This window comes from Falco punctatus (assembly GCF_963210335.1).
Source record: "Falco punctatus genome assembly, chromosome: Z".
Taxonomy (NCBI): Eukaryota; Metazoa; Chordata; class Aves; order Falconiformes; family Falconidae; genus Falco; species Falco punctatus.
The window spans coordinates 47,238,466-47,249,071 of NC_137586.1; positions in this window are offsets into that span (position 1 = coordinate 47,238,466).

The following is a 10,606-nucleotide window of genomic DNA, read 5'->3' on the forward strand; positions in this document are numbered from 1 at the left end:
CATGTTGGGCACCAAAAAAGACTGTCATGGTTTAACCCCAGCCAGCAACCAAGCACCATGCAGCTGCTTGCTCCCTCCCCCTCACCCAGAGGGATGGGGAGGAGAATTGGAAAGGAATGTAAAACTCAAGGGTTGAGATAAGAACAATTTAATAGGTAAAGCAAAAGCTGCTCACACAAGCAAAGAAAAGCAAAGCAAGGAATTCATTCTCCACTTCCCATGGGCAGGCAGGTGCTCAGCCATCCCCAGGAAAGCCGGGCTCCATCACACGTAATGGTTATTTGGGAAGACAAATGCCATAATGCCAAATGTGCTCCCTTTTCTTCTTCTTCCCCCAGTTTATACACTCAGCATGACGTCATATGGTATGGAATACCTCTTTGGCTAGCTTGGGTCACCTGTCCTGGCTGTGTCCCCTCCCAATGTCCCATGCCCCTCCAGCCCTCTGGCTGGCAGGGCCTGAGAAACTGAAAAGTCCTTGATTTAGTATAAACATCATACAGCAACAAGTAAAAACATCAGTGTCCTATCAACATTGTTCTCACATCAGAGCTAAAACACAGCACTGTACTAACTACTAAGCAGAAAATTAACTCTATCCCAGCTGAAACCAGGACAGAGTTGTTTTAATTTTTAAATCGTTAGCCAGATTTGTTTAAAGAAAAGCAGAGAAACTCAAATATAAGTTGCAGCTTATCAAATCATAAATATTAGTTATTTTATGTTCTAGTTTTTTCAGGCACAGATCTGTTTAGAGTACATACACACATATATATACATACACTTATAATTATTCAGTCCAATACAATAATATTAAAACTGAAGACACAAAATACCAAAACAACTAGTCACCAAGCCCAGATAACAATATCACAGAAAACACAACAGGCATGTAAACACTTGTTACTATGCATACCTATACCTATGGCATTTAATTCACTTTGTTTGAATCTTCCTTGCTCTGCGCCACTAAATTTTGCTTTCCATCCCTGTGGCCTCTTCCAGCTCCCACCTTTCCCTGCCTTTCTCTCAGCCCAGCAGCACTGGTGCAGTGCCACAGTGTGTGAAAGCCCAAGGAGGGTGGCAGGGACAGGTTGTGTCCCTGTGCTACAGGTTGTGAGGCTACAAAGCAGCAGGGAGGAGGGTTCCAGTTCCCTGTTGACCTACTGCTCCCACCTCAGAAATCTTCCTGATAGAAATCCCTAATGCAAGCCATCTGAAGAACACCCTAAGCAATCCAGGAAACCCAGCAACAAAAAACTAATGCCTTCCCACAAAAAACAGGAGAGGAGGAGCAGAAAAGCAGCATGTAGAGGAGGGAGAAATTCTTCTATGTACAACCTTGCAAGTCACCACAAATAATTTTACAGAGGAGTATACACTGTATCACAAACATCCAATGGATGGACATAGCTGTGAAGGTGTTGGTAGCGAGGTGCTGCAGAAGTGACCTCTGCAGGGACCGCTTTGTGCCAGACACAGCAGTTCCAGCTGTGCACACTGAAACTGGCCCAAGCAGAGGAAATTCTGGAGCCTCTGCAGAAACTTATTTAAGAAAGGGCTGCAAATGCGGAGAAAAACAACACTAACATTAGGGGAGAGAGAGAGAGAAGAAACAATGTGAGAGCAGGAGGACATACAGAAGGAGACACCAAGGCAGGATGGACACTTGAAGAATGGAGGAGGCACAAACCACAGTGCCAGAGCAGGAGAGATGCCCAAGCAGGAGCAAGGGAGAAACAAGAAATACTCAAGGGAAGGAGGGACAGTAAAGCAGGAGAAATGCTAGAGCAAAACTAGTCACACAGAGCAGGGTAAGAGCCCCAGTCAGGGCAGGAGCAAACAGCTGCCCCAGCAGGGACCAAGAGGCAACCCAGAAGGAGGCATGACTGCAGCCAGTGGAGGAGACCATACCAGAGCCACTGTGCTGCTCATTGCTTCCCTGAAGGGACCAAGTCCTAACCTGTGGTAAGGGGATACCAGGAGGGCACACGAGAGGTGTCCCGAGGGAAGCTGAGCTGTCTTCCGTAAGTATACTTATTTGTTTGCCTGCTTTTACTTTCCAATACCAGAAACAGTAATCAAAGTTCGTTAATTGGCAATAAATCAATTCAATTGAAATCCACCAACTCAAACCTGTTTTTCCTTCCCACAACAAATGTTTATATCTCCCTCAAGAGAAATTCTCCAAAACTTCCTAAAAAGTTATTAAAGGTTTCAGTTTCATCCATCTTTGATTTATACTCAAAATTGGAGTTTGTTAAAAATATCCCCATTGCTTTCTCAAGAGTTTCAAGCACAGCCTAGACTGCTGGTTTTATGTTGGTTTTGAAGTTAAAATGAATATTTCTTTTGTTCTTAACACCTCCAACAGTTTAGAAGTATTATTTTCCCTCTAGCCTAACCTAGGTTTTGTAGGGCTTGTCTCCATTCTCACCTAGTACCTCTTCCAGAGCAGATACCAAACTAGTCTTCTTTGCTGAGCTCTCCTCTCATATCACGAGATGTAAGTATCAGAAGCATTGTAACGCCTGCCTTCCTCCTCCTGTCCTACTGAGGCTCCAGCCCACGTCTGCGTCTCCAGTCTCTGTCTGTGGAACTGCAGAAGTCTTTAGTAGGCCGCTTGGGGATGTAAAGTTGGCATGGGTAAGGTGAAATGAATTATCTAAAGATACAAACCAAAATTGATTAGCTAACTAAGTGCCTTCCAGCCTAAGGGGATGTTGAGATAGTAGATCTGAAGCCACCTAAACACATTCCCTCATGATTTTGATGTTTACACTTCTTCCTTAATTTGTTATCCCACAGAGGTCCCATGTAAACATCCCTGTGTCTCTGCAAAAGTGGGAAAAAAAAAAAAAAAAAAAAAAAAAAAGAGATCCGAAGGCTCTTTCCTGCTGGGAGGTTTTGTAGAGACTCTGCTGGAAAAGAAGCAACACCACAATTCTGAGCCTTCACACACAGGAGAAAATAGGGTAATATCTGCATTAGAAAGCCAGATTTTCAGCTTGTCAAATACAGACTTCGTCCTGTCTTAAGCACTGTAACCCTTGACATTAACTGTTTCCAATATGAAAAAAATAACCCTTTTAAATAGCATGAATGCAATAAGAAGCCTGAAAGAGGACAAAGCGCAGAGTGATTAATCACTGCAAATTTGTAAATAATTTATAGAATACCCATAAGAACATAGGCAGAATAAAAAAAATAAAACCCCTAAATCTCTACTGTCTGGAAGTCTCATCCCTTATTAGAAGTGGAGTAGAATTAATAGGCATAGTTTGGGAACACATTTTTTCATGCTGTTTATATCCCATGACCATCCCATTGGCCACTTTATGTACGATAAAATGTATTTTGCATTTTCAGTTATGTACATAAACTATAATGAATTGTTTTCCACCTTGCAGAAATCGAAGAACATATTAGAAATAAGTTAAAATTTTAAAGAAGATACCCTGAAAAACTTACTACGTAAAAAGTTTTTTGGATAAGTTATCCAGCTTTTTTTCCTTAACTATCTGGCTTGTTAATATTATTCTCAGCAAGCCTTCAGATGTTCAGAAAAGACGAAAATTGTTCGAGGATGGGAAAACCTTACCCAAGTGTCAATATTTAAAAGGATAAAGAGAATGAGCTAGGTAATTACAGGGCAACATAAATCTAAACTAACAGTATTGCTAGTGAGACTTTGATTTAGACTTGGGTAACTAATATAAATTCTGCCAATCAGCACAGGTTTGGGGTAAAGCAGACCTTGTCAAATTAAGTAGGTTTGGGGTTTTTTTCTGATGGGAATATACATTTTGCTGATGACAGTGCTAATGCAGTAAGTTTCTATAAAGCACTTTGACTTGGTACTGCATGACACATCTATTTAGTGCTTTGAGTGACACAGTTACCACATTATATTATAAAGACTAAAACAGTTCATGAACCTTAAAAATGCAACTGCACATTAAAAAAAAATCAAAAATAATTAAAAAAATGTTAATGCCATTGTTTTCTCCAGGGACTGTTACTTGGCACTGTACTATACAAAACTTTTCTTTACTGAAAGCACCATAACCATAGTGACTGCAATAATGAAGTAGGACAGGTGACATATCTGAATCTCTCTCTCTCCACATAGTATCAAATTCTTATTCAGCAGAACTGGAATTAAAAATACAATCCATGCACAAAATGGCTGACTTAACTGGGAAGAATGATCTCTGGAGAAAAGGCTCAAAGGCAGTCAGCTGAGCATTATACCCAGATAGTGTATTTTTTCCTGAGATAGATAGATAGATAGGCAGGCAGGCAGGCAGGCAGGCAGGCAGGCAGGCAGATAGATATCAGGAAAAAAAATTGTAGGATATACTCCCTATACACTATTTTACTATTGCACTACAATTGCACTCCCAGTTCTGGCATTCAGAATGTCAAAGATTTTTCTTTTTAATGGAGAAAATTCAGAACAATCACAAAGCCTGACAGATATGAAAGTGTCATTTGTGGTACTGTGGTCAAGCAACTAATTAAAACAGAAGTTAAGCAAAGAGCTTAATAAACTGAAAATGAGTCTGGGGTAACCGACTTTCTTCTCAATAGTTTTGCACTTACAGTGTTCCTGGAAGTCCTCTTCCTCCAGGACAGAGTCCACAGGCTCCCCAAGCATATTACAAGCATTATTTTTGCTTAAAGTTGTGATTAAATCATTTTCCTAGTATCTCAAATTGCCATAAGGATATTTAAGTCAAGATATCACTTTTGTCTTGGCCATAGAATACACTGTTCCCTTCTTAGGATCAGCTTTTCTGGCGTATAAGGACAATCTCAATCTTTGTTTTTTTAAGTCAAACAAGCTTTATTTCCTCATAAATTATGAATTTTAGAATATTAACTATCCCTGCTAATTCTCTGGACTCTTCAGTTTACGTGCATACTTTATTATGTGCAATACCCCAAACAAAGTTTGCCGTGGGAGAGGTAGGTATTATTTCATGAATTCTGGGGTCCAAATTCCCTTTCATAAGGCCTCTAGTATACACTGGATTCTTGTAGCTGCAGCTTATTCAGTTCATTAATCAAACAAGTCTACAGGTCTCCTCTACAAACCTGAGCAATTGTTCTGCACCGTGCATTTGCATGTCTGGTTATCTCTGCTTCGGTATTCCCCTTTCTGAAACAGCACACAACTTACCCCCACATTTCTCAGTTTGTCAACACCATTTTGAGCCCAACTGTGCTGGCACTCCCTTCTCATAGTATTATCATGACATTTAATAAGCATCCATCACCTATGCCAAAACCAGACCATGTCCACTTAGGCTCTTACATGAAAGCAGAGTACTATACTAGTTTTGTTTTTGAAGTGTAGCTGTCCATTTGTCGCACATCAAAGAGAAATTTTATTTGTGGTGTTCTAGGTTGTTCATTCAAGGAGTATCTGAAGTATCTGTGTGAAGTGTTACGTTGTCTAGAAGTACCTAAGATCAAAGAGTAAAACATAAAAGCTATGAAAACAAATCCTGAAAGCAAGGATCAAAAAAATATAGACAAATAGGTGCTTAAATTCATCTACCACAACCTTAGTAACTATTTAATAAAACAATTAATGTTTTAGTAAAAGGTGCTTTAAGTGAAACAATCCAAATATAAAGAAGTCCTACAGTTAATTCTGCATAAAGTTAAACTCTAATCACAATGATTCTAGCTTAGGAATTCGTATGAAAAATTATATAGTTGTAAAGATACTTGATAAATTATTTCAAAAATTAGGAGCAAAGGACTCGGAAACCTATCATGTTACCAAAGCTTAACATGTGTTCTATAGGCATTCTAAGTCAAAAAACCTGCGTAATTATCTTAATACTTAGATAGTCAACCAGAGGACTAAAAGACTTTTTCAAGTTTTGACAACACTAAAAATTAACGTTCAAAAAAATAATATATAAATACTAAATAAATGAAACATTATGATACATTTGCATATAATTTGAAAGCCATAAAATCTATTTCTAGAAGTATTTTATAGAAAGTATAGAACATTGAATGTCTAGACTGAAAGCCTACTCTCATTCATGGGGCATGGAATTAAAAAAGGCTTTAGAAGATGAAGCAAGAAATTCCCTAAGTCACAATTCAGAGTAACTCAAAGGACTATGTATAGCTGTCATTTCCCACAGTAACATGTTCAGAACATTCTGGAAAAAAATAGAATTTTATTTGAAACATATTTCATAAATTTAAAAAAAAAAAAAAAAATCAGAAATACCATAATCACACTACCTTTAGAAATTCCTTTGGTAGCATAAACCTTGAACCTCTAATCACAGAAAACCATTATCCACATGTGTTTAATTCAAAAGAAAGAACTTTTTGTCCAAGCTAACACCTTTCAGATAATTGCGTATATAAATTAAAACATATTTTTAAAAGTTAAACAAGTACAGTAAGTTGTAGTGCAATTTCTTCCCTCCTTCTATTGATAGAGCAAAAGGCTGTTAAGAAGGAAACTGATCATTCCTCCTATGTCTCAATATGATACTAATGTTATTCCTATGCATGCTTAACCATAACTAGCTTACCTTACTGAGCTACATTGTTGGATTAATGTTTGGTAGTTCAGGAGACTAACGAGTAAAGAAGTAAAAGCTTATGATCAGTTCATTTTATCTGGCTTGAAAAGAGTCACCTTTTCTTGGAATAAAAATTATACTCAATTTCTTGCCCCAAATTCTAGCAGGAAGGTTCTAACGTAGTTCAGAATCTTCACATGCTAGTTTAAGACCTTTTGATGGTTCTTTATTGGTTCTGCTTAATTTTAATTTAAATTATCATTGATTGTACTAGCTCACTGCAACACTCTTTTAGCAGAAACCTAAATTTTATTTCAGCTCAAAAGTCACAAAAATTAAAGAAGACTCCAAACCTCTTTGTTGTAAAGAAGACAAGCTTTTTGTTTTTCATTAAGAACCAGGTATTGCAGTTCTGAACAATTTATGAACTATGTGGAAGTATCTAGCTTACCAGTTTGCACTCGTATTTCATAGGTATGATGCAGAACCTATATTTTCTTTTTTTAACTTTAAAGGTATTGCTAAATATTTTTACATACAAATGTCAAATTGCATTCTGGAAGTCAGCTGACATGATTTCATAAAACATACAGTCAAAAGTAGCAATATTAAAAAAATAAATATCTGAATTTAAGAGCCCTAGACTGCATTAAAACTGATGAAATAGAACTGTTTTCCCAGATATTCAGAAGGAATAAACCTTATAGTAAGTTGTGATTTCAAACTGAAATCAAAGCAGAAGTGCTAGTTTTCAACTAGTCAACATTGTTCATGTAGGAGACCTGGAGAGTAAGCCAAAATATCTGACCTAAAATGTTTACCTACAGAAGTTCTAGATTGTTTAGTTATGCAGAATAACCATATCTAATAATTAGATAACCATCTAATGTCATGTTAAATTCCTTTCCTAATTCACCACTTCCTGTCCTTTGCTGGCTTATCCCCAGCTGATGGAAACAAATTTGCTGAACAATTTAGGAAGCATTAAGACAGATTTCTCATGTTCAGAGTTCCTACATACTTGAAATTCAAAACAAACATACATACAAATCAACACTGTAAATCAACACAGCAGAGAAGCCTCTGAAAAGTAAAAATCAGACTGTAAATATATTCAAATGTATGCCATTAAAGGGAGGCCAACTAGTTTTGAAAAGCACAGTAAGATAGAAGGCATGTTCATGTATCTGTCTATTGACCTACATCATAAACAGGAAGTCAAAAGCATATTTATGGAGTATACAGGAAAAGAGAATAAGGAGAAAAAGCTTCCCAAACCACTTTGTGATTGGTGGAAGGAAGAAACTTCTCTGTGACACTGCCATATGCTGTCCTCCAGCTTCTGTAGACAAATGAAGGCAAGGAAGGCTGTCAGAAAGCAGGACATTGCCAAGATAATTTAACAGCAAAACAAATGGATCCTTCATTCAGTGCAAAAACTGTCCTGTAACTACAACTGCGCTGTATAAATACCAATGTACAACACCTATTGATCCAGGTATTTGTATTCATCTTGACTGTATATTCATCATAGTGTATAAGATAAAAAGTCTCTATAGATGATGCATTGCACATACTCTTTAAAGGTAAGAAAAATGCATTTGGTAAAGAGGTAGTTCAACCCACCTCCTGAGATAAGCAAAGAAGCCTCTGCACTCTGCAGTTGCTCATTAACAAGCAATGACCTATCCAGCTTCCCTTGGTGAGGACTAGACACTTTCCATACCTGTAAGGATGTAACCCTGGAAAAGCATCGAGTAATGATTGCTCATCTCCTCTACGTGCAGGACATCAAAGTCCAACATGGACATCATAAATACTGAACTGAAGATAAGAGGAAGGAATGCCTTCACGGAAAGGGGCAGCTGGGGAGAACAGGATAGTCTGGAGGCTCTTTGGTAAAGTTAACTATTAAGACTGAACTAAACAACTTCCTACTCTGGAAGGGCTATTTAGCATATTTGTTTGCCAATAATATGTCTTGTATTTCGTATTTTCATAAGAAAAATTGAATCTTTCTTAGTTACCTGGTTTTGGTTAGATTACAAGATGCTAGAATGTATCCTAGATTAGAATTAAAAGTTAGTAAATTTGAAATGGATATGATAAATTTAAGTTTTACAAACACAAACCTCTTATGCTGAAATACTGTCTTGGAAGCTATATAGAGATTCATTTGGCAGGAGAATACAGAGAAACATTATATATTTTCATGATATGTTCTTTACTCTGCATACAGGGCAAAGGAAATCATTATCAGGGCAAGAAATCAGATAAAAATCATCATGATCCGTGCTAAAAATTTTCCCATGTCCAAGCTTCCCATCAGACTCATACTCTGGTAGGCATCAAATATCAGGGTGAGGTATTCATAGTTCCAAAGTGTCAGAGGTTTCTCAAGTCTTTCCTTTGAGTGTCAGTTTCCAGTGAAGCAGACCATTAGTTCATCATGTTTCATGGCAGTTTTCCCTGTTCAATACTGACACCATGAGCTAGATAACTAGTTATATCCTGTTGTTATGCAAAAAGTAGGAAAGAGTGAGGCAACATAGCATAATGAAACATAAAAGCCAAATTACTATTCTTTGTAAGGATACCAGTTCTATGACTAGGAGGTGTCATGGGAGCAGAAAGGAAGAACAACCTCACTTAGCTGGGACAGTGAGCAATGCGAAATGTAAGAGATTTGCTCCATCAGCCTGCCTACTGACACCTGGATTTCACAGGTAACACAACTTGATCAAGACTTTTTTCCCGAAAACATTTTCTCCCTAAAAGGCTGATTGTCAGTTTTCATGTCATGGCATATGTAGACCAGAAAGCTTAGGCTTCAACTAGTTTTAAAGCTGGACTGCAGATTTAGCATTAAAAGCAGAGTTTTATGCTGTCAAACAAAGCAATGATGTCTGACCCCTTCTGTACTAGTGCCAGCAAAAGCCAGGCAACAGCAGCCCTACCAGTATAGATGATGACAGATGTGGAGCGGTTATAAGCATATTCAGTCTCCAAAACTTTTACTGAGACCTGGAAGGCCAGATTTCCTCAGAGTTAAAAAACCCAACCAAACAAACAAACAAAACCAGCAAAAAAAAACAACACAAAAACAAACAAACAAAAAACCCACAAACAAACAACCCTGCATCTACTTTCTCTGTATCAAAACCAGAGTGACTGTCTACCTGGTAATGAACTAAGAGGTAAGTTATCAGAACTCCCTGCCCTGTAAAATCCCTTGACGATATCTCAGCATTTCCCATCCTTTCACTCAAAAGAAGCTTTGTGAGCAGTAATAGTGAATGCTTTAGGTAAGAAATAGTTTAAGGACATGTCATGTTTTAACCCTACCCAGGGACTTAGTGCCACATAGCTGTTTGCTCACTGTCCTCCACAGCAGGGTGGGGGAAGATGAATTGGAAGGGTAAAAGTGAGAAAACTTGTGAGTTGATATAAGAACAGTTTTACACTTGAAGTCAAACAAAGTATAACTATAATGATAATAAAGGTAATTAAAAGGAAAATAAAAAAAGAAATTTAAATAAATTGTACTGTTTCTAGCACAAATATATAACACAGCCCCATACTAACTATTATGAAGAAATTAAGAAGGCATATAAGCACCTACCCAGCAAAACTTATCCTTGTATTGAAACATTTTTAGGATGGTTATTCCTTATACTTAAAGGAATGTTTGCTTACACAGGTCTGTGCAAAACTTCTCCTGGCATACCAAAGCTGCCTAAAGCTTGAGAGATTCTAATTAGATTTCTGTACCATGGCAGAAATTGGTCTATCATTCCTCCTGTTTCATCTCCTGACAGACAGCATATGTTAGCCTTTTCTTTTGAAAGCAGGAAACCAAAAACAGAATACATCTCTTCAATAAGCATACTTAAGGAAAGGTGAATAGAGTATTTTGACTGAGTTCTGTACATTTGGTATTCTTTCAAAATGTCATTAAAAAAGAATATCCCCACCTAATTTACCTATTCTATAAGACCTACTAACTTGTGTGAACACAAATAATACACTTCATAAAGGAAATT